Genomic DNA, 24,366 nt, shown 5'->3' on the forward strand with positions numbered 1-24,366 from the left:
CATTATTTCTGCTCATTGCTTGCCAGTTTCAAAGGGGAAAAAGAATGAAACAACCGCATGATTTACTAAAGAAGCACTCATCGCTAATCCAAGATGGTGTATAGCATGTGTTTGGGGAATTGAGAAAGAAGGTTGAACCATCCCCTGTTTTGCAGCCTCACTAGGTGTGTGAGATTGAAGAACCATCCCCTGTTTTGCAGCCTCACTAGGTTTGTGAGATTGAACAACCATCTTCTGTTTTGCAGTTTCCTTAGGTGCATGAATTCATCAGGTCTTGTTGTTAAGTGCATGAGAGTCTTTCATCGTTTTGTAATCTTTACCTCTTTCAAGTCTTCATGTTTGTCCAAGATGTGTCTGCCAAGCATTTCACAAACATAATGATGCAATGTTTCTTTGTCAGTAAACTTGTCAAAATGGAGACAGGCATTCCTATATGACACTCGGATATCTCATCTGGTACAGCTGATGCAAAAACACTGAAACGATCAAGGACTCAAACTTGACCGTGTTGCCAGGAAAACTTATAAAACAGTAATCATTAATTTAAGGCTGCAAAAAAAGGCTTATATCAACAATTAAGTAAAGAATATTTTTAAAGAAGATGCAGTCAGGCACCATTCAAAGCCCTGAAAACAGAAACTGTGTGACACAAGAAACAGATCCTAGCTCGGTCAAAACAGTTTCACTTGGTTTAATTTCACATTTACTGGCATTCGGTGACAAGTTATGTACAAGATTAAAAGACCTCCTGGACAGAATTTATTTTGAGGGCTAAGCTCGTCATGAATGCAATATAAAAGCCTCAAAGGATTAGATGGGTCATTGTGGGTTATATGAGTGAAATGGGACAAAATAGTCACTAAAAATATTTTATTGTGAATTACACACAGGGAGTGTGCTGAACAAAATGAATTATGTCCATTCCAACTCTTGTTTAAACTTTTTTTCATATACCCTTACTTGCTCAAGCTGAGCCAAATCCTTCATAAAGGCTTCTAATAATGATGCCAATCCATACTTCTTTAGGTGTTTGCTGGTAGCCAGTCCAAGTAACTGAATGGCATTCTTGTGAGATCTATTTTCTGGTCGTATGTTACCCAAAGTGTAATAAAATCCACCTACATGGAAATGAGGAAACACAATATGCCAATTTTATCAATTCACTGACCAAACTGTATTATGTAGGCACTAATTTGCTAGTGTCTGTTTACAAACACTAGGTGGAGTTAGGAACTAAGTGGAATAGGCAGATTGTTGTTTCTTGACCCTGTTCCACTTTGTCCTCATCACCAAACAAGATATTCCCAAAGAGAGGACTTCAAACACTTTTTCCTGCAGTCTTTTTACGTCCAATAAACAAGGCATCCATTGATTCAAGGAGAGTGCCTTGGGTCTATAAACAATATAACATCGTCAATAGGATGAAATTTACAATAATTAAAAATGAAACATATAGTTAAATATTAATTGCCCCCGCAGGGCTTTGGCCCAGAGGCCAAAGCCCGAGGAGGCATTATAGTGTCCCCCACGTATAAGTAGTTACATAAGGAAAATACAGAGGAAATACAGGGGGAAATACAGTGCATATAGTCAGAAGCCAGAAAAAATCTCGACTTGGTTGAAGTGAGCGCGCAAGCTAGTATCGGGTAATGATGACGTCACAATAGGTTTTGCCTGCAAATAGTATCGGGTAATGATGACGTATAAAGCTAGGTGTTATAAAAGCTAATTAGAATGATGTTCCAACCGGAAGAGCCTACGTGACATTGGCAGACTTGCATATAATTTTCAAGCTTTTGTCGGTCGGGAATAAACATCTAAAGCGATGCTTGCTGAGAACGTTTGATCTTTTAGTCAGGGCTTTGTATTCGGTCGCTGCACTTCTAGTAGAAATTCGTAGCCTACGAATACAGCCCCCTCTCATTCGCGTCCAGCGACGAAGAGCGCTCCACGTGAACATTTTCCCCAGGAGGTGACCGGACAAAAACAAACCAAGCAGATAGATTAGTTATTAGCTGCGAATACAGCCGTCTCTCATTCTTCGTTGAGGGACGTGAATGAGAAGCGGCTGTATTCGCAGGCTAATAGATTTTTCTAAACGCTATTTTCTCGAGTTATATATTTGTTCACGTGAAAGCTTAAACTCCAAGGGATTTTGTTCAATTGACTTCAATTTTTAAGAGGAATTACTTCAACATGTCGGTCAGCAAAAATGTGTAAAAACAAAAACGTGTCGGCGATTGTTTTATTTATAAAACATTTTGCGTCGCGAGGCTTTTCTGTACGATCAATGCATGTTTTTTAGACCTTCTTCAAAAATGCTCTGTAATTTTTTACTGTAATCGAATACGACAAAACGCCGACACGTTTTTAGCACTTTCGGGAGCGGAAACCATCGAACAAATCAAATTAGCGAATTTTAGAATTCGTTGTAAGTTAATTCCAACTTTCGTATTTAGACTTTTACGTAAGTTTTTGAGATTTTGCAATCTTTCAATCCAGCAATCATAACCAACTTGCTCTACAGTAGCAAGCTTTGTAATGTATTTCGATGGCAACAAAATCCAATCAAAAAGCCTTACCTTGCAAAAGCTCAAAAACTCGACTGTCACATTACAAAATTGTTACAGTTTAGTATTTTAAAATGGAAAGAGAAATAAATATTTAATAATCAAAATAAGCTATATCTTCAACTTCTCACTGCCCATCAATGCCTCGCCCAGTACCCAGATGCGATAACCACTCAACCCTGTAACGCTATGAACATAGTTACTAACTATGCACTAAACCGCATTAAGCTACAGTTTCCCACATACAGCCCTAAAAAATAAACACAAACAAGTTTCCATACTATTCATTTCAGATATGATCAAAAGAGCGGGGGCACTTTTAGTGTCAGCTACCCCTAGTATATAAAATTAAAAGGTGCTTTTACTTTGCTCCTCTAAAATTCTGTACAGTGCATACCTTGGGGCAAGCAGGGCATACTTTGACATCATCAAGGTTACTGCTTGTTACAGCAAACTTCAGAGTGGTGAGTTTATGACGATAGATCCTTGACAAAGAAGAAAACATTTAACAATTTTAAATATAATAATTACCGCTATAATTCTAACCTAAAACTTTAATAATTTGCAATTGATAATTATGGTGATAAAATGTGAAAAAAAAAACATGCATAAGAATTAACAATTAGGATGAATCCTTGAACAACGGCTTTCCTTTATTTACAGGCCTGACTAGGGGGGATTTCTACTAGCTTTGAAGGTGACAAGCTCTCGCTGCCAGAATTTCTTGAAAAATACCATCGGACTGCATGGATGTAAAGTCAGCACTTAATTCGAGAATAATGCCAATACTTTCAATGGCTCTCTCTATAAGGGGTTTCATGTCTGACTGGAATGTCATGGATTTCCCCAAGTCCTGTTTCAGTGCAACCTTATTAATGGGAATAACTATCCTTGAACAGACTCGGTGCCAAAAATACACAAACATATAAGAATTCTTGAAAAAAAACATATCCCAAAGCTTTTGGTTGTATGGAAATGCACCTTCTCAGACCTAAAAACAATTTCTAAAATTGGCATTGCTAAAGGCCAATACGCTTGCATACAAGATCCTTTGTGTCACCAGTAAACCTACTTGCTTCAAAGTTTATTTGATCTCTAGATTTCTCAAGGTCCTTTCACATGTTTAAACCTGGTTTTAAACATATATTACAAGTCTATCAAATTGGAGACTGTCTTCTTATTTTACCCGGTTAAAAGCAGCAACTGCTAGCTTTTCGATAACAGGAAAATCGGATGCATCATCCCATAGAAAAGATAGATGAATGACACAGATTCACCTGTCCAGTGTTGTGAGCTAAGTTTTTGTTTGGAAAACCAGGATCAGCACAGTTGACTAAGACTAACTGAAAAAGATTGTAACAAAGTAATCTTAATAAAATTGACAAGAGATCAAATGTTTCATTCTTTAATCACCCCAGTCAATTCGTTACACCTATTAATATGCTGATGCCTATTAGCATGCTGATGACAGCAAAATCTGTGAGTCGTTCAGTAGTCACTCTCCTCTTAATCTCAGTTTGACCAAACACAAAAGACACGCAACCCTTGGGTGTGGCTCGCTTCAAGCCAAGTGTTCGGTTTATTTCTAAAGAATACAGAATATAATAGTGCAAAAGAAAAACGTAAACTTACAAAATAAACCAAGTTATAGACAGTTACATAGCACTCAAACGCAATAAAACTGAAATGGGGTTGTGGAACAACAGCTGGGTGATAAACCTCCCTGTACGTCCAACTACGAAACTACTGCTCACAGGTGGAACAAGCTTAGCATCACTACACCACCTTTTACATCACCAGCAACAGACTGTAAACAGTCTTTCACTGACTAGCAGAAAGTCATGATGTGTAGCCTTAAAGAGAATAAATAAATAATAACAACAACAGCAACCTTTATTAAACGTGTTTAGGGTATTAGCATTGCTGCTAATCGGGGACACACACACAAAAATTATAAATTAAAAAGTTAATAAGTATATATTAAAAAGTTAATAAGTAAATATTAAAATATGAATAGTAAATATTAACGTCAGGTCAGGATAAACATAGGGGACAGTTTTCACAATTATCCCCAAGCAAAGATGCTCTGTCTCTTCTTCTTATAGTTGATATGAAGGAATGTAGGGTATCACTGTTCTTTTCATCTCTTGAAAGTATTGACCACAAGTGTAGACTCGTGTATCTTATAGAGTGTTTCCTGTATATCATGATTATTTTAAGATCTAGAGAAGTACATTCACTTGGTATTGAATACTCAGTTTTCAATTTATAGCCTTTAAATATTTATACTGGAACTGTTGAAGTATGCTTGGCAGTTTAATGGCAATTTCTTTTGTTTGAACCTACTCTGCATGAAATAATATTTGGAAAAATCCACATGCATAGTTCTTTAAAGGGTGCTTTAATAAGTCACAGAAAATCATCTATCACTTTGGCATAAAACAATGACATAGTAACCATCAGTAATCAACTTAAGAGACAGTTGTAAATGTGCTTGACTAATGTGTCCACAATTTTGTCATTTAAACAAAAGTGTTTTTTTGATCATACAATCAAAACTCTGAATTATTCACCAAAACCGATCTCGCAATGTAATTGAAGCTAATAAAGAGAGACACGTTTGGGCTAAATAAACTTTAATGATTACAATCAGATTATTACACCCCCTGGGAGTGGGGGGAGGGTAAACAAGGTTCCCGCTTCTTTAAGGCTGACGAAGATTTAGGAATAGCTCCAGAGCCAGGTTTCTTTGCGCTTTTAGACTTTCGATCGGCAACTGATGGCGGAGAGTGCGATCGCTCGGCAAGGAACTGCTCGGCTGAATTTTCATCGAGCGACGGAAAGTCCAGAAACGTGTCCCATTGGAACTCTGGGCTCAGATGGCGAAGACTGTAACGTGTGGAACGCGAAGGTAGAGACTTAGACATGATTTCAGGAAAAGATCGAATAAACGGACGAAATAAACGAATCTTACAACGAGCAAACAGAGCGAAAGCTACAACACGAGGACGCGAACATGATACCCTAAGTTACGCAAGTGATCTCAACCGGAGTCAATAATTAACCTAGAAGAGAAAAATCAATCCAAATAATAAGCTACAAAGCTAAAGCTACAAAGGTATGAATTTGAGAACACAATATTGCCAAAATTGTGCTCAAAACATTTAAACGCTTTGAAAAGTGTGTAGTTGAACAAGCTGGTAGCTCCTTGCGAGTAACATTAATGAGCTTACCAGCTAGTCAAACCACATCTCTGCCTCCAACTGTGCCATCCTTCCAACTGTGGAATCTAAAAAAAGACTCAACAAGCTTGAACCCTAACAAGTAAATCCTGTCGCACACAGAGTGATTTTCAAGTACAGAAGCTGTTCGCTTCTTAGAAAAGAGATCTTTCAGGTAACTTAGCACGTTTGATTTCAGTAAAATTAAATCTCCATGCGCAACATCTTGTTTAAACTTTCAATTGTGTCAAAGTTGGAATTTTCTTGACCATTGCCTCAAACCCAACAACAAACCAAGCCAATTCCATCTTTGTGTGGTTAGACGATTTACCACAATCAATTTCCTTGCTGTATGTATCATTAGCAACAGCAGCAGCAGTCAGGAACTTCAAATCATTCAAATCCAACAGAAACCTCCTCACATCTCTTGCAATCAATCTAGACCTTGTTGGTGTACCTACACTCTTGACAAAAAGACACCTGGTCTTGTAATCAGTGTATAAGACCTGCAATGAACCGTCCCCCAAATCCTCGTCACCACCCCATTCTCCATGCATACTAGTTATTCTTTTTTTAAAATAATTGGAAGAAGCATTTATATTTTTGGTTTTATAGCATTGATCTAGATAGAAAAGTCTTTCCCATGACATCCTTATTAACTAGAGCAAAGTGTACATGTTTGGCAAACTCACATGGCGTAGAATGCCTATTGTTCTTGGGACATTTTGCTACAGTAATAAAAAGTGTAAAGGTCTGTCATGACACTTGTTAATATTCACAGATGCTCTGAATGAGCTGTTTTCATCGGGTACTACGAACACACGACAATACTCATTACCTCGATGAGGCCGTAAACTAAACAATGAACTCACTGCCTATTGTTGTCTTCTTTGTTTCAATGAACTCAACACGCTTTTGTTATTTAAATATCAAAACAACTCACCGCACAAGTGTGTTTTTTGTTTGTTTCGCAAAAGTCAAACATCCACGCATTAACTCAGTTTTGCGTAATGGATTTGCATTTGCTTTAAGGAGGTGTGTCGAATATGTAACACTGAAATCAAAGTTTATTTCATTGATCTTCATCAACAGAATAGAATGCCTTAAATAAAAATAGAATGCCTTCAATAACAGTAAATACGGCAGTAAAAGCTCTTATCCATGCAACAGGCAATTGTTTAACATTAACTTGTTTTAAACTTTGAAAAAAAGAAAACATTGACATGTGAATGCCTTGTCCAAAACGATGACCTGAGTTAGTTTGTTGATCCTACTCTGATGAATGTCTTTTGTTTTGCAATCATGGTAATGTATCTAAAAATAAACAGTCCATATACAGAGTTTAGAACAAGTGTCCTTGTAAGAAAACCTTGTGATGCAATGTTATGCAATGTAATCAGTAATAAGATGATTGTGTCATAAATAAAACAATTCTTTCACTGTGTGCAGTTTGCACGCAGTAGTGAAAACGAACTATAAACAACCTATTTGTGCCGTCTTAGGATGCTTTTTAACTTTCGTGTATCCAGAACAGCTGATGAGTGAATTTAAATAATGATTGCCAAATGCCTGAATGCTTAACACATGCAGACAAAAGTGGTGGCCACTGATAAAATAGCAGCGATCAGTATCATGGTTGAAACGATGTCCCATCTTGATGCGTTTAAACTGAATTATGAGCAAACTCCAGTCTCGATAAGGGAGATCACGAAGCGTTATGGTTTTTCCTCACAAAGATTGTATAATGTTAGTATATTTACAATTGTCCTTAACAGTTGGCTTGAAAAAAAATCTTTTGTCAAATTTGGGCTGGCATGTTCGGGAACAGGAAACGGATAATGTTGTGTCGAATCTCGATCGATTCCTCATGTTGCAAGGGAACTTTCATTCCCCACTCATTCACATATACTGGATCGGGCTCTGTACTTTAGAAAGCCTCTATCAGCTCAGGTGGTAGATGAGCTTTAGGCTCCCATGTATTTTCACTGGAACAGTACCCTTCCCACTTGACCATAAACAGAGGCTTGCCATTTCAGATCTTCTTGGCTACTATGCGTTGAGCTTGATAGACACCAACTGTTTGCTGGTAGCCAGTCCAAGTAACTGAATGGCATTCTTGTGAGATCTATTTTCTGGTCTTATGTTACCCAAAGTGTAATAAAATCCACCTACATGGAAATGAGGAAACACAATATGCCAATTTTATCAGTTCACTGACCAAACTGTATTATGTAGGCACTAATTTGCTAGGTACAAGCTTAAAACAATGGGATATAACTCGAGAATGGTAATATTTTGGTATTGCCAACTGGAAGGCCATTTCCCATAGCACCAGTGAGACCCAAACATTACCCCAAAGCCCAAGACACCCGAAGCATCAGTGAAAATATTTAACTTGGAGGAATTAAGCCAGGTATCATCAAAGAAGAACGACTTCCCATTGAAATTAGACAAGAAAGATAACCATAAATTCAAATCCTCCTTGACCTCTTTGTTAAGCCTTATACAATGATGGGGCATGCGAACTCCGACAGTCAAATCAGTTAGTTGACGCAAAAAGGCTCGACCCGGCCTTATAACTGAACATGCAAAATTTAAGAGGCCAACAAGTGATTGAATTTCTTTGAGAGTGACTTTTTTGCGAGGACAAAACTCAGAGATGAGGGACACAGATTTCTCAATTTTATCAAGGGGCAAGCGAGCCTCCAAAAGAATCGAGTCTAATTCGATACCAGCAAAAGAAAAGGGGTAGCTGGACCACAAGTCTTCTCTGGTGCAATGGGAATACCTAGGTATGCACAAAGCGACAAAAACAAATCTAAATGCTGTTGACAGAGCTGTGCAGAAGGAGCAACTAACAGAAAATCATCAAGAAGATGCAACGTATTACGAGCAACACACTCCACTGCTGTGCTAAAAGTCTTGAACATTAAACAAGATGAAGAACAGCCCATAGGCATGCACTGATCATAGTAGTAAAGCCCCCTCCACTGCATACCAAGGAAATTGTAATCATTTGGATGAATGGGAATAATGCGAAAAGCATTATCTGTCTTTGCCACAAAACAGCCAGGACCAGCACTCCTGATGAGTTTGATGGCTCCATCAATTGAAGCATAATGAACACTGGTATACTCTGGGGGTATTCCATCATTCACTGATGATCCCTTTGGAAAAGACAAATGGTGAATTAAGCAAAATTCACCTGGTACTTTCTTTGGTACGACCCCCAAAGGGGAAACCCCGAATGGGGACAGTGGAGGAGACTGAAAAGGCCCTGCCAGCCGTTGGACATCAAGGGGTTTTCTAAGGCTGACAACAAATTATTAGCTTTGCGCGATTGGCGCTCACCTTGAAAGTGAATTGGAAAACCATGATTAAAACCCGATATTAGAAATTCAGCAGTTGAATGAGTGTACCCATCAAGCAAAAATCCCCATCTCTCAACTCTTACTGGAGTTGGCAGGATAGGAGGACTAGGACTTGGCAGGTTGTGGCTGACAACTGGATGTTTTGGCTGGGCCACGAAAATTACATTTAGAAACAGGATGAGACCCCTCGCACTCAAAGCACAGGTGTTTGTATGCACAGCCAGGGGGACATTTACGCCCCTTATGGAATCGAAAGCAATAACCTTTAGGGGTGGTATCAACCTTACCCGTACCTTAAAGTTTCTTTAATCTGGACATGTGGCACACTTTTCATTTGAACTCTCATTCCCATGGACATGCAACGTCAGAATTCACTTTCGATTGAGTAATGGCTCAATGCCTAAGCTTCAGTAGACAGTTCACTTGTTCCGTAGCTTGGGCAAACTTCTTCTTCTGGTACTGCAGTTGCCACTTTGCCAGAAAGCTCTACTGGCCCAATTCACAAAAAATGCGATCAAATGATAGCCTTACTCTTATCTTCCGTTGATTCAGCTGCCATTATTTTTAACCCCTTATTGTCCAGTAGCTTAACACAGGTTTCCGCATTTTAAGCGATTCATCGGCCCGCTTTACTAGAATTTGCATAAGTTCACACTGCTGATCAATGCGTAAAGGCAGAAGACCATTTTCCGAGACACCTTCCTTAACCTGTAACGTAAGGTTTTTCATTTTTTCTCATCACCTCTTGTGGAAACTGAAAATGGAGAAAAATCAATAACATTTGATAAATATAGCCTGCCCCAATACCTCACAATTTTTTATCAGAAAACAGCAGCGGCGGCGTGGCCGAGTGGTTAGAGCGTCGGACTTGTAAAGACAGCGGATGCTATTGATCTGAAAACCTTCAACAGGACATATAACAAGGACGTCCAATAGCCAGTGAGGGATAAAAACTCAGGGGTCATGCAATTCTGGCTTAAGACAGTATCTCGGTGTCTTTAATGATCATTGTTTCTGGGTCTGGCATAACTACATTGTCATCTCTGATCAGATAGATTGTCTCCAGCATCAGATTGAACATTTTTGACAAGACTGCGATCTTGCTGTTGTTTACACTTTGAACATAAATATAACTCTTACAACTATTGAACAAAGCTCACATGGAAATAGGTGAAAACGGCGCGAAATATGCCAGCTAAGGCTACTTTGTATGAGATAAAAGGAAAAGAAATAAAACAGGAATAAAGAGAAAAGGAAATAAGCAGCTTGATAACATTTTCAAACATTAATTGAACTGTTGAAAAGAAAAATCTAAAAAGAAGAGTATTTCACTTTTACGGGCAAACCATAGCAGAGAATATATTTTTGTTTTGAATAATACTGGACATTTCTTAAACACTGTAAAAATGAAACCACTTCAATTTTAAAACAAGTCCAAAATGATACATTATCAAAATTGGGCCAAAAAGAAGAACCCGAAAGAAAACCTTACTTCAGCTAAAAATATTGTTAGACAATTAACTCGCTTCTCCGCACTCACCTGAAGCTTGATCTGGTCGTGCCCTGTGAAGTGGCTTGTCTTGTACAACTGGCTGTGGATGGTTACGGCACCACACCGCTTCAGCAGTTGCAAAATTCGGCAGGGCTGAAGGCACTGGCCAGCTTCTCTTCATATAGGATCTTCAGGGCACGTGTCTCCAGCCCTCAGGACGGTGGTATGTGCACGTAGAGCAACAGGAGTAGCAGGTGGGCTGCCTCCCGGGCCCGATGCCTTCTCGTCCAGGCCACTTCAAACCAGCTTCTCTGAAGTTGCAGGGCATCTTAAACCTCATCCCAATTAAAAAATGTACCCAGTTAGATCAAACATCAGAGAAGTTAGCCCCCTATTTCTAACTAATAATGAATCACAATGAACAAAAGGCGTACACTGTCCGCAGGTGTCACTCGTGAGATGTGACACCTGCGAGAAGGCGATTTACACCGGACCCCGAGTTTAAATTTTAATTTTATGACTGAATATTCACTTCAAAGTTCCGTCCTTTGAGACACAGCTTGAGGGTAAATGGTATCTGACAAATATGTGTAACCTGTGTTTTGTGAACATGGATATATCCTCCGTAGCAATGTATGTGTGTTTGTGTGTACTTACAGGCCCTAATGACTGGCAAGGCTGTGTGCAGCCTTGAATAAATTGTGTTTTGGAATCTCCACATTCCTTGGAGAACTGTGGCAGTTGTAACTTACAGAAACAGAATGCACCTGTATTTCTTCTACTGTGAACAACCTGCACAAGAGGATGCTTACAGTATTAAACAAAGAAGTAGAATTGCTGACCATTGCATGACACTCATTTTCGAAATTGTTAGATTGATTAATGCAGCAGCTGGTTGGCTGTTTTAACTTCCTCAGCCTCTTATCATTCCCAACTCTTCTGTAATGTTGGCAATGGAGATCTTCAGTTAAATTATTTCTGCTTGACAGTTGCAACAGTCCTTAAAAAAGTGGAAAGTGTTAGTGGTCAGCATGGATATGGGTAAGGTACATTCTTCAAGTCACGAGAAACACTAAAATAAGGTTTTCAAGAAACTCTAAAGATTCTTCACATACATACAGGCCAAAATACAGCAAGGCATTGTATAAAAAGCTCTCAGTTTCTGCTTCTTTCAGTGGTTTCATCTGAACTAGAGGCCAAATCCCTACACTGGAGACATCACGTACAATCAAAATCCCTACCCTAGGGACAGACCTCACGAAAAAGTTCCCATGGTTAGCCCAACACCCCCCTTGTAAGTCGCTGGCATCGTGATTGGTGGCCATCCAGGTTTGCTGACAGGATAAGGTGTTCAAAGTGTTGCTTGACTAACGACTCATTTACCCCTAAATTTGAATCGTCTAATAATCGTCTAATAACCGCCATTTTGTCGTCCTCTTTTTGAAAAATAAAAATGTTGTACAGTCAAAAAAAAAATTCTTTGTAGGCACTTTTCCGTCCCTTAGCCACACGTTTAAGACTCTGGGTTTTGCTAGTTACTTAAAAATATTTTTTTTCAGAGAACAAATCTTATAGATTTGTTAGTAGGCGATCATGTGAGTAGTTCAACCCAGACTCTGGGTTTTTTTTTTATTTTTTTTTTTAACAAATCTTATAGATTTGCTAGTAGGCGATCAAGTGAGTAGTTCCATTTGAACTGCTTGCCGGATACAGAGAAGCATACAACAAGTCCACAACCTGAACAAGACGCCATCTTGCAAATCAGTGGAATCACCTTAATAAAAGAAGAAAACTAGCGGATTTTTGACAGTAAATGCGATAATAATTAAAGTATGAGTATAAAACAAATCAAACTGTTACGGAGCCCGCTGATACATGTTTTCATTTGTTCAGGTGCATAATTGCTAGCTCAAACTAAACTGTTCATTAACTTTATGTGCACTAATAGTGAGAAATTTATTTAAACACCAATTGAACACACTTACCGAGAGGTTAATCGAAAAATGCATTAAATTAATTTTTACAAGCTACCTTCTCATGACCTCAACAGTAGTTGAAGGCACTGAGGTCATAAGCGGAGGGTTAGGTTAAAACACAAACACAAAACATTCAAGTCCTTGTCTTTAATTTGGGGTGAATCATCCTGATCTCTCACCCCTCTTGGGGTGTGGTAAAGTTGCAAAGACTTTCATAAGGTCAGCTTACCAGAAGTAAAATATTCCCGCTGTTGGCTGTCAGTAACTGTCCACGGTAGTTGTTGATGTAGTCTAGTAGAATTCGGCATAGCTCCTGGTCTCCCTAAAGGGAATACAGAGCAGTTATATGAGACTACAGCCTTTGAAAGGTTTTAAGTTTGACCCAGCTTGGAAGGGCTAAGTTGCATAACATGACACTTGTATGCTAAGGTAACACATGCAATCTGTTGCTATGTTCAATTGTCATGTTCAATTCCCAGTATTTATTATGCTTGGCACTTTAGCGCCTATAGCAGGCGTTCCACTCAACTACATTTTCATTTATAAATGCACCTGTCTTTTATGTGTCTTATCTTCAGATTAAGCTCTTGGTGGCCCGAATATTTGACCGTCTTGTACGAATCAAAATGCAGAGTGATTTCATCTCTTTTTACCAGAAGTATGTTTTGTCCTTTGAACTCTCGCAGGCTGTACTGTTGGTAATTGTGGTTAATTTCCAGGGTTCGAATCTCCATTCCGCGTCCTGTGAAGGAATGAATGAATGTTTATTTTCCATAAAAGTAACACAGGTGAGGTAGATAATTTATAGAATATACAAACCCTCGTGGGCTTTTACAAAGTAGTCCTACCTTTTGTAACCACTACAAATTATTATAATGCATTCTATTTGAATCAGTCGGGTAGTCAGATGACAGCAGTATAAACTTACACAAGTACGATAATAATATCATTCTGTTTGATCAATTTCTTATTTTTAAATTTATTACTGAGTCAGGATAAGATACGTCGTTTCAGCTTCTTTTTAAATATTTTTTGTTTGGTTAACAAAGGTATTCTGTTCCAAGAGTCAATGACTTTGTTTCTTGTCGAATATTTTCCGTTATTTTTCCTGTTACAAGTTTTGTGTATTTTCTTTGAGTCACCAAAATAGGATGAACGTTCTTTATTTCTAAGACTGAATCTGAAGGAGCTGATTAGCAAATCATTAATTTGGATATATTTAAAGTGCTGAGTAAAGAGTGCAAGTGATGGCTCTGTGTATGGTAAAAAAGTTATAATTCTCAATGTACTTTCTTTTGTAGTTTAAACAACTTGTGAAGCCCTGTAGGGTAGTTATTGCCCAGACAATATTGCTATAATGAAGATATAGATTTAACAAGAATGGTTTATGAAAAGCTAAAACACTGAGCAGTACTTCGACTCACCGGGCAGGATATAACAATACAAAGCCAATAGAACGAGATCACAGCACTCCTTTGATTTGTCTCTCTTGTTGACAGCCATGTGAAAGTAATCCTTTTGTCTGCCACAAGCCGCAACAATTTCTTCGCTGGAAGAGAGAGAGAGAAAAAAGTGAAACTTCAACTGTGATATGTTTTCTAGCAAGTGAAATTTAACAGAATGGTCCCATCTATTTTGTTTGATGAGATTGGAGGATGTATACTCCGGGATATCCTGAACTAAAAAATGACAAGAAAACTATTAGGAATTTTACTTCCCACTGCCTTGAAAACTCTAGTTCCCTAATAATAGCTCTAAATTAGACCAGAGACTCCAAGTGAACAGAAGACAATATGGCAGATAATTCTCGTTGCTGCATTCCGCCATTATAGACTCACTGTCGCACGATTTGAATGCGACAAAAGAGTTGACCTACTGGCCTGGGGAGGAGATCACACATCTGAAACTCCAGGCTGTAAGCAAAGAAATATAATACGAAAGATCCGGATACGACCAGTGAACAACGTACGGGGTAGGCAGCAGTCCTCGCGCGAGAAAGTATGAGTTCGCCGCGCCTTTTTATCCAAATAATCCCAATCAAAGTGAGAGTCACCAAGAATCGACAGGCCATGCGATAAAGAAAGGGAGCCAATGCGACAGCCCGGGGCCGCAAAAAAGGTGCACCCGCCAACCACAGCCCAACGAAGTAAACTCAAAAAAAAAGCAACGAAGGAGGTGGAACGTAAAAAAGAAAAAAAAAGAGGAAAAAAGGAGAGAAAAGCCCTCGGTACGCAAGTGAACTGCAAGTAACCCCACGGACAAAGTCGAAGTTCAAGGCCACAAAAACAAAACCGCCGACCCACATCGCTCTGCTGCACAAAGCAGCATACCCGGCCGCACGGGACTCGCTGCCAGCCCCGCGAAAAACTTTAATCCTGCCAAGACCTCACACCCAAGGACAAGGAAGACACTACGCCGCCAGCCAGCAGAAGCCGACCCGGCCACCCCACAGGCACCTCTCGCAGTGTTATCTATGTTGGAACCATCAAGTCGTTAGATAGAAACCCTCGGGAGATTCTGACCAGGTTTTGGATAGTTCAGAAGTGGGACACTGCCACACAGGACTGGAATGATACCGCCGTGAGCGAAGACCCGGGTACTCCAAGCGTTTTCCCTTCTTGATTTCCCGCTCTAAAACCCATTTTTGTTAGGAGACAACCCATTGATTATTCAATGTTTGTTTTCATTAGGGTAGGTGAGGCTTGAAAAAGAATACAATACAGTAAAAATTTCCTGTTAACGTGACGGCAGCATTGGTAGGGACATGGGGCAGGAGGCAACAGGGCGGGGGCAGGGGAAGCCTTCATACTATTTACTTTGTGACCAAGAAACAGAACACGCGATCGTTTAAGCATTACGTTTTAATTACAAATAACAACAAAGGCTCAGGCAATATAAAAAGCGGCATGACAACTTCAAAAAAATTTCAATCGAAAGCGAAAGACAGCTTCAAATTACATTTCTTAAAAAACAAAAATAAAACGCGGAAACAAGAAATAAAAAATCACATGGTTAACGAAAATTTGCCGAGCTCCTTTTTTTATATGTATGGAAGTGATTAATCACAATTTTTTCTGCTTGCTCCTTTGGCTTCTTGGTATTTTTTCGTCGTCTTCTAATCTTTGGAGAAGGGCAGTCACAGGCCTTGTGCCCCTCTCCCCGGCAGTTGAAACATCGTACTACAGGAGACAAAAGAGAGGCTTAATTAATATCAGTTTGCCTCAAGAGTTGGTTAAAAGCCTGGGCATGAAACAAGCTAAAGCTTTGCTTTCTTGTCTTTTTGAATGCTGATCCGACTATGGGAATCCTGTAATTTTAGCAAACCAAAACGCAAAGAATTTAAATGTATCCCGTCCACCTATGATAAGCAATAGCACTGCTTGTTTTAATATATTTATCATGGTTGTGTTTTTTCTTAAGAAATATTTTATGATACATCAGGACAGTACTATGAGATAATAGCTCACTTTTTCTGGACTTTGATTTGTCACTTGATTGGTCCTTAGGAGTGTCATCTGCTAAAAAACAAACAAGTGCAATTAATGGTTGCAAGTGAGAAGAATTCTTCAAATCCTGTAGTGGAGATGTACAGATTTTAAAAGCAAATGATTGCTTTGAAAGTAAACTTCAGGAAGCAAATGCCAAAAAGCTCAAGAAATTTAAGGAATGCACCCCCCCCCTTTCCCCCAGCCATCATTTCACCGCTGGGTACTAGTGCAAAATACCTTTTATTTTCGAAATCAATTAAAAAAACGCATAATAATGTTTAATGAGTGTCTTTATATCTGAAAAAGACACGGCTAAAATTTACCTTAGCTCGTTTAAGAGATGGTCCCTTGAATTTCTGCATCAGGCTTCTGCAATTTTCCTTCTGAGATCCCTCAAATCATCAGGTTCATTTTCTAATGGTGTTAAAAAGGAGACAATTACGACACAACACAAAACTGAATCAAAATTTTAAAATAACAGGTCTTATCAACAATTCGTTTGGGGTTGAAAGTGCGAAGCTATTGAGAAATACCGGTTTAACCATGGCTAACTACACCTTTTACCAAAGCATTTACCGGTATGTTACAAGAAAGGAAAGTCTATGCGACTTTCATCGTCATGGGCTGCTTGATTAACATGTGGAATGTCCAACCCACATGATGAGCAGTTTATCGTTCTACTTGGGCAGATAGGCAGATGTTGAGCCAAATCACGCCTATATGCACGAAGAATGCACCCACGGCCTTTGAAAGGACACTCCACAACTTTCATATCACATTGTGGGAGGTGATTCTCTAAAGTTGATCTTGGGCCAGACCAGCTGCATCCACCAGGAAGAGTGACAACCTGCATAAGGGGATGTTAACAGTATTGAAGAAAGACTTAAATTGCTGACCATTGCACAACACTCATTTTCTTAATTGTTAGAATGATTATACAGTGGAACCCCGACGATCGAAACGAATCCCGAACGAGAAATGTATGTCCCGGAAGATGAGGGACGGAACCCCGATATAACGACCCGATAACGAATATTTTACTGCCCCCTTGGCATATCGTTATCGGGGTTCCACCGTAAGTACCATCAACAGCAGCTGTTTGGCTCTTTTTCAGCTTGCTCAGCCTCTTTCTTATCACTCCCAAGAGATCTTTAGTTAAATTATTTCTGCTTGACAGTTGCAACAGTCCTTAAAAAGATGAAAAATGTTATTAGTGGTCAGCATGGATATGGGTAAGGTACAATGCTCAAGTCACGAGAAACACTAAAATAAGGTTTTCAAGAAACTCTAAAGATTCTACACAAAATGTTATACAGGCCAAAAAAAAATTATACAGCACAGGCATTTTATAAAACGCTCTCAGTTTCTGCTTCTTTCAGGGTTTACATTTGGGCAAATTTAGAGATGTGAACAGGATTTTGCCTGGCTGTTTCCAACATCTGAACTAGGTGCCAAATCCCTACCCTTCAGACATCACGTACAATCAAATCCTTACCCTGGGGACAGATGTCGCAAACAAGTTCCTGTGGTTAGCCCCCCTCTCAAATTGCCAGCATCGTGATTGGTGGTCATCCAGGTTTGCTGACAAGATAAGGTGTTTTAAGTGTTGCTTGACCAACTGCTCATTTACGGCCTAAATTTGAATCATCTAAGTCGATTTATACCAGTTGACTGTAACATTTGTTGTTTTGATAACCGCCATTTTGTCATCCTCTTTAGTTAGCGACCATCTTGAAGTAATGTTAGTAGGCCATCAAGTAAGTAGTTCCATTTGAACTGCTTTCCCGATACGGAGAGGAAGCGTACAAGTCCACGACCTGAACAAGACGCCATCTTGAAATGAGCCCAAATGTAATGAGAACTACTCAGTTTCCCAAAACTGAACAAACAAATGCTTTAGCTAGAGACTGCTTAATTAACGGAGAAAACTAGCAGATTTATGACAGTAAATGTGATAATAAATTGGATTATATGGAGCTCGCTGATACACATTTTCACATGTTCTGGTGCATAATTGCTAGCTCAAACTAAACTGTTCATTAACTTTATGTGCACTGATAGTAAGAAATTAATTTAAACACCAAATCAACAAACTTACTGAAATACCAAGAGGTCAATCGGAAATGCATTTAATTTATTTTTACAGGCTATCTTCTCATGACTTCAACACAAGATTATGGTCTTCTCTCTCATGCCGTGGCTCACCATTTTCATCTTTTTCAGTTAGATGTGTTTGCTCTGCACTCCTGGTTAACACGAAACAAGAAGAGATTCGCAACGAATCCATACAGCTGTAGTGACTCTGGCTGTGATGAAAGTGACCAGGAGGAAGAAGAGGACGCATTTGTCCTTGATGAAGACACTGATTTATGATTATCTATTATTAGTATCTCTAATCAGTGTACATCAGCAAAAGGTGCCAAAGTAGGAATAGTGAATTGTGGCTTTCAGAAACAATGCAATGAAATTTGTCAGTACCCTTCACATGTTTACTCAAGAGTTGAAAGTCTACCCCCTTTACTCATTATTGAGATCCAGAAAAAGGTTGGAGAAGATGGTCCTTTTAAGTACAAACCCTATTTTAGGGAGTCACTTGAAGTAAACAACATAGAGTATAGACTTGGAGGTCTTGTTTACTATTCAAAAGTGACTGAAATACCACCATTGTTTTTGATTATTTGAGGAGAAGCAGTGAGAAACAGAACAGAGAAATTCGCACTGAGCGGGACAACGACGGAGCCGTGACAGCGAGACGGGAACAACAGACAGAGAGAAGGGAAAGTGCCAGAATGAAGAGGGAGAGCTAGATGTGTGGACCGTGAGTGGGGAAGTGACCTCCCGGACTAGAAGAGTGAGCAAAGCTGAGGAGAAGAGGCGCGCGGGGACAGTGACAGACCCTAGAGAAATATTTGTTAACGGTGTGCAGATGAACTGCAAAAAAGGTTGGTATGCTCATGATGGGCTTAGAAACAATGGTGAAGCTTTTTTTGTTGGTGAATATCCTTAATTTGATGTTAGACATCTCTCACGTGTCTTCTGTGAGCGACAACGATTCCACAAAAGATGCTGGTCAAAGAAAAAGAAAAATGAAACTCAAAGAAGCATCATCGTCCAAGAAACCAAACTTGACTTTGAAATTTAAAGTTATTTTGGAACTAGAGTTTTCTATTAATCTTTCTTCATTTTAATTATTGTAAATGTTACCATGTTTGCCCCAGGCAAAATGGTGTTAAACTGCAAAAAGGTCTATTGACCTAAATGGACTCAACGAGAGATTTTTGCCTCCGACTGGCATTTAAAAAGCCATAAACAACCAAAGCTGTTGAAGTCTTGCTTGCATTTATTTTGTTTTTACGGATCGCAAACCATTATGGTGACGTTTGCTTTACATATTGCCTTCTTTCAGAATTTGGGGGAATGCTAGTAAGTAAGAAGTGCTGTTTATTGAGCTTTTCCTGTGGAAGAAAATTAAGTGATGACAGATTTGGTCTTTTCAATTCGTTTGACTTTGAATTATTATTATTTTCAATGTTAACTTTTGGCTGCTGAATTGTTTTATTGTGTCACAACTTTCCTCAATTGTATTTATGGCCATCTTGAAATGCTTTACATGCTTCAATTGCTTTACAGTTTGCTTTTTCATTCCCTCTGTCTTTTTTCATTACTGGCAGGTCAAGGTTTTTAACTGACTGACTAAAATGTGAACCAACACCCATACGTATACACCAGTCATTGTAATTCAATGTGATAATCTCTCCATATAATTTGTCATGGCAGTTGTACTTGTGTGACTTGTGCCAGCTGTGGTGTTTGTAGTGTTTGTTGACATGTTTGAGTATGCAATGGCTGTGGTGTTGATTAAGATATTTTCCAGGTTGGTAACAGTATTTGTGCTGGTGAGAGGTTGTGGAGGTCTGGTTGATTGATTGATTGACATCAGATTAACATTTAGTCAGAATAGAAACCCAGGGTGTTGTGTGGCCTGATTCATTTACAAAAGTTAGACACACATGTTTCAATATTGTAAGTTATGCAGTGTGATAAACAATGGTCAAAACACAGGAATTCGTAGTTTTATCAAAAGGGTATCAGAAAGATAATTTTTCAGTGTTGTTTTTTAATATTCAATAATAAAATAAAAAAAAACAGTTAGAGAGGGGGTTTGACCAGTCCAAGGTTCTTATCCTTATCTATTTTTTTCATTGCCTTTTTCCTTCTTTCTCTGATGGGCTGTTTGAATCACGATCGGTATTTGCTCCTCTATGAGTACCCTTTGTGACAATGTTAAACTAGAAGAGTAAGGACAAAAGACCTTCTGTATATTGATGTAAAAATACATGTATGAGCAATTATAAATAAGAAGGAAAGTATTACTAGTTACTTGAGTTTCACGCTCAAGGCGATCATCAGACTGAGTCAGTCTACAAGAAGATGTCAGTTATAAATGTTCAAATTCAGGAACGGTTGGAGCGACGCTTCTTCTGATTGGTGGTCGCGAAGAACTTGTTTTCGTGGCGGCATTTCGTTACCAGCTCGGATTTCTTGTTTAAAAGGGAGAGCATTTTGCGAGGTCAAGATGCAAAGCTTCTCAATTAAACACAGGTTGCAGCGAGAAGGGTAACCTTTGTACGCTCTTGCTCTTTTGATGATGCGCCAGTTGATTTTGTAGTCGATGTTTCTGTCCTTTAAGTCCCAGATGTGTTTTGAAAGTACAGTGTCATGTGAGTGTTTTCGGTCTTTGAAAGAATGAGGCTTGGGATTATGAGCAATTTATAAATGTGTTACCTAGACCTAATACTAGCGATTGCTGCATACTGTTTATTTATATGAATATACGAAATATGATCACATTAAAAAAGTGTAACCTAGAAAGAAAACTAAAGAATGCTACATGCCGTGTAAGGCCTTGTGACTTGTGGCAGCATAACGAATGAATCACTTTATTTAAACACGATAAATTAATCAGCAGAGATGGTGGGGTCGTGTACTTAAATTAGTTAATTACAGAATAAAAATTATATGCATCCTAAATATATCTAAACTATAAACTTTGTTTATCTTATATATATTTACATTATATGCATGCTTCATTGAATTTCAGAGTTTAACTTATTAATAATATTCGTAACTGTTGAGGGAAAAATACTTTTAAGAATCACTTTCTTCTATTTGTAGCATGCTTTCGAGAAACCTAAACACAGACTCAGATTACAAAAAGGAGACATTGAACCCGAGAAAAGAAAAACTATTTTTAGGCAATGCCAAAAATGTTCATGAAGGCAAACGCTGCCGACGAAGTGGTACTTAGAGTAACATGTCCCTTGTGAAAAACCAGTGTTTTAACAAAACGATATTTAGTTCACTCCACATTTGTGGAAGTTTTTAACGTTTCTCAACTTACTTTTTCCTCCTCTTCTTCTTTAAGACGTTTAAGTTTTTCAATTTCGGCTTGGTGTTCTTGAATGATGGACTAAAACATACAAACGGAAGTCAATCAGTCGTTGAATAAGTAACGCCTTAGCTACAGCATGGTTGTCACGGTCATTAGTTTTCAAAATTCCCTGATTTTTCCTTAATAAAAATTAAACTTTCTTGACCAAAATATGCAAAATGTCAGATAATTGCAGCATCAAAACTGGGGGAAACTAATATATACTGTCAACAATGATTCATTTTCTGTCCCTTGTGTACAAAGACTGCCTCTCAATTTCCACTACAGGAAACCTCACTTTGAGCTTGTCACCGATGCACGTCATGAATACTCCTTTTCTGCCATTTTTAAGCTTTTCATTTGCATTCCAGACCAGCATTACGGGGCATCCTGGTCTTTAATAGAGGACTACGCTACCAGGCCAATTCATAAACCATGTTTCATTGGTTTCTTCAGGCTCAAAAACAAACTCGAGACCCGAAAGTTTTTGTAATGCCTCTCGATTATGTAAAGATACTGGGATCTTTTTAGCCTCTGTGGTCTCCAAGAACTGTGCACTGTATCATTCTTGACAGACGTTCGGCTGTCTTGTCCAAGCTTCTGCCTAACATTACCTCTTGCAAGGCAGATAACAATGTCTTATTGACTTGTAGCATGACTTCTACCAGTTCAAATCGATGCGGAATTGCTGTTTCAAAGACAGGAGAATGGAACATAAACATACCTTCATCCATCTGGTACGGGACAAAGCTATACAAACTCCCCAACCAAGATAACTTGTTTTCCACTGAGTGGCTTGGTTTTGTCCTCATTTCTGCTGAAACGGTGGTGAATAACATTTACAATTTCTAGGATCTGTTGACTTTCTGACACTTGTTTAACGATGACACTGTTGTCAGACCTCTCGATAATCCACTTCCACACAGATCAGTTGTGCAGGGACCGTAGTGGGAGTGGAAAAATGTATTTTCCAGGTTAATACACAGTACACGCAATTCCGCTTGAACATGCCCTTTACCTTCAAACCAACAGCATTAAGATTGGAAATGATCTTTTCAACAATGGTCGACTTTCCAGTTCCAGCCTGGCTAGTAATTAGTAAGTTATGGCTTCTAGAAGCCACACTCACAATCTGTGCTTAAGGGCCCATTACAGTATCTTTTGGGGCCGGTAGGAAAACTGTAACTTATATATCTTTGCTTTCAACCAATTTAGACAGGAGTTTTAAAGTGCGAGGGAGACGTCATCGGTGCACGGCACAGAAAAAAATGAGTTCGAAGAACTTACGTCTCATCCATAGTTTTAGTATTATGTCAATCCGTACGTTTTCTAAAATGTAAGATCCAAAATGAAAAATAAAAAAAATTGTTACCACTTGACACATCTTTAATTTTTTTGATCCGTGCTTACGTTTAAAGAAAAATGTTCTAACGCCAGGTACCCCGGGACAGCCGTTAGTGATATACGACGTCACTGTGGTCCGCCCCCAGCACGAGTTACTTTTGTTGTATGGATTATTCTAGTGAGGGATAAGTCGTCAAGTTTATTTTTGATGGAGATAAATTTTTTAATTTGTCGATTAGGAGCGAGACTGATTAGCGGTGATGTGGAGCATGGCGACGCGGGGAGTCAGGATGAGGAGAGGGGGGCCGTGTGAGGGAGGGCGGGCCGCGGGCAGAGATACTGTAATGGGCCCTTAACCTGGTGTAAGAACGCTCAGTGTTTGGGAGGATTTCCCAAAAGTGGATCTGAAATCCCACATTGCCCCATCAACTGTGGCTCACAGTTTCTTGACCTCTGGCGTAGAATATGGCATTCCAGCCTCGGCAAGGATTGAGCAAACCTGTTGCCTGGCAATGTGAATCATGCCAGTGCTGTTTTCTACCTGGCCAGATCGTGTTTTTACCTTGGATTCAACCAGTTGGATACCTGGAAAAACAGATTAGATTGCAAGCATGTGTCAAGCACCTATGTTTCATTCCTTTGAAAACATCTGTGTACTAGGCAAATAACATTTATGCAAGGCTGGGTGCTTAGTACATTTCACCATTTTCAGCGAGTATTATAACAAAATGAGAAGATGTACCAAAGCAGAATTTTAACTGTCCTTTAAAGTTTCTGTAAAATACTGTGAAAACTCGGGCTTTGGGGAAATCTCTTAGTAGTACTTTAAGGAAATTTCAATGTTGATACCAGCCATGATGATTATAAAAATTAAAGTGCATTAATAACACGTCCCAAAAATCAGCTTTTCATCCATCGGCCAATAAAACTACTCTGACTAGTTAGTTGTGATCGATGGTTTTCGTTCTGAAAAAAAAAATAAGCAAGTCATGTACATTTCGCCGATAAAAAGTATATTAAAAAATGGAGGTTAAAAGCTGTTTAAAATATGACTTAACCTTTTTCGATCAATTTGATCCCCATTCTTTTAGAAGATCATTGGTTTCTTCTTCGGTACAGTCAGCAAACTTACTGTAACAGGAGGTTTTTTCCCTTTAACAGGCAGCCTTATTATTTTCTTGATTCAAATAATATCCATCTGGTAAACAAACAGTGTTCTGCGTCGTTATCTGCAAAATGCTGTTAACTGAAACTATATAGTGGGCATGCAGTTGTCGGAGAAACACTGGCTGCATACCCGAGACTGTTTAAATTCAACATTGTACGAATCGGAAGCGGCCAGAAGCAAATGTGGTCACCAAACACCAAAAGGCAGATCCGTCAAATTTTGTAATGTATTCCATCGACAACTGTGGGATTAATGCTCAGGTAATTAATGATTTCTTCCCACATTGTCTGGTTAGACTGGTAAAT

General features: G+C 38.9%; 1 pseudogene; it reads left to right on the forward strand.

Annotated features, from left to right (window-relative positions):
* Window positions 1–24,366, forward strand: part of LOC144648402 (uncharacterized) — a 210,110-nt pseudogene that overhangs the window by 58,181 nt on the left and 127,563 nt on the right.

The sequence above is a fragment of the Oculina patagonica genome, chromosome 4, assembly GCF_052425735.1.
Source record: "Oculina patagonica isolate OP01 chromosome 4, crgOcupat, whole genome shotgun sequence".
Classification (NCBI taxonomy): domain Eukaryota; kingdom Metazoa; phylum Cnidaria; class Anthozoa; order Scleractinia; family Oculinidae; genus Oculina; species Oculina patagonica.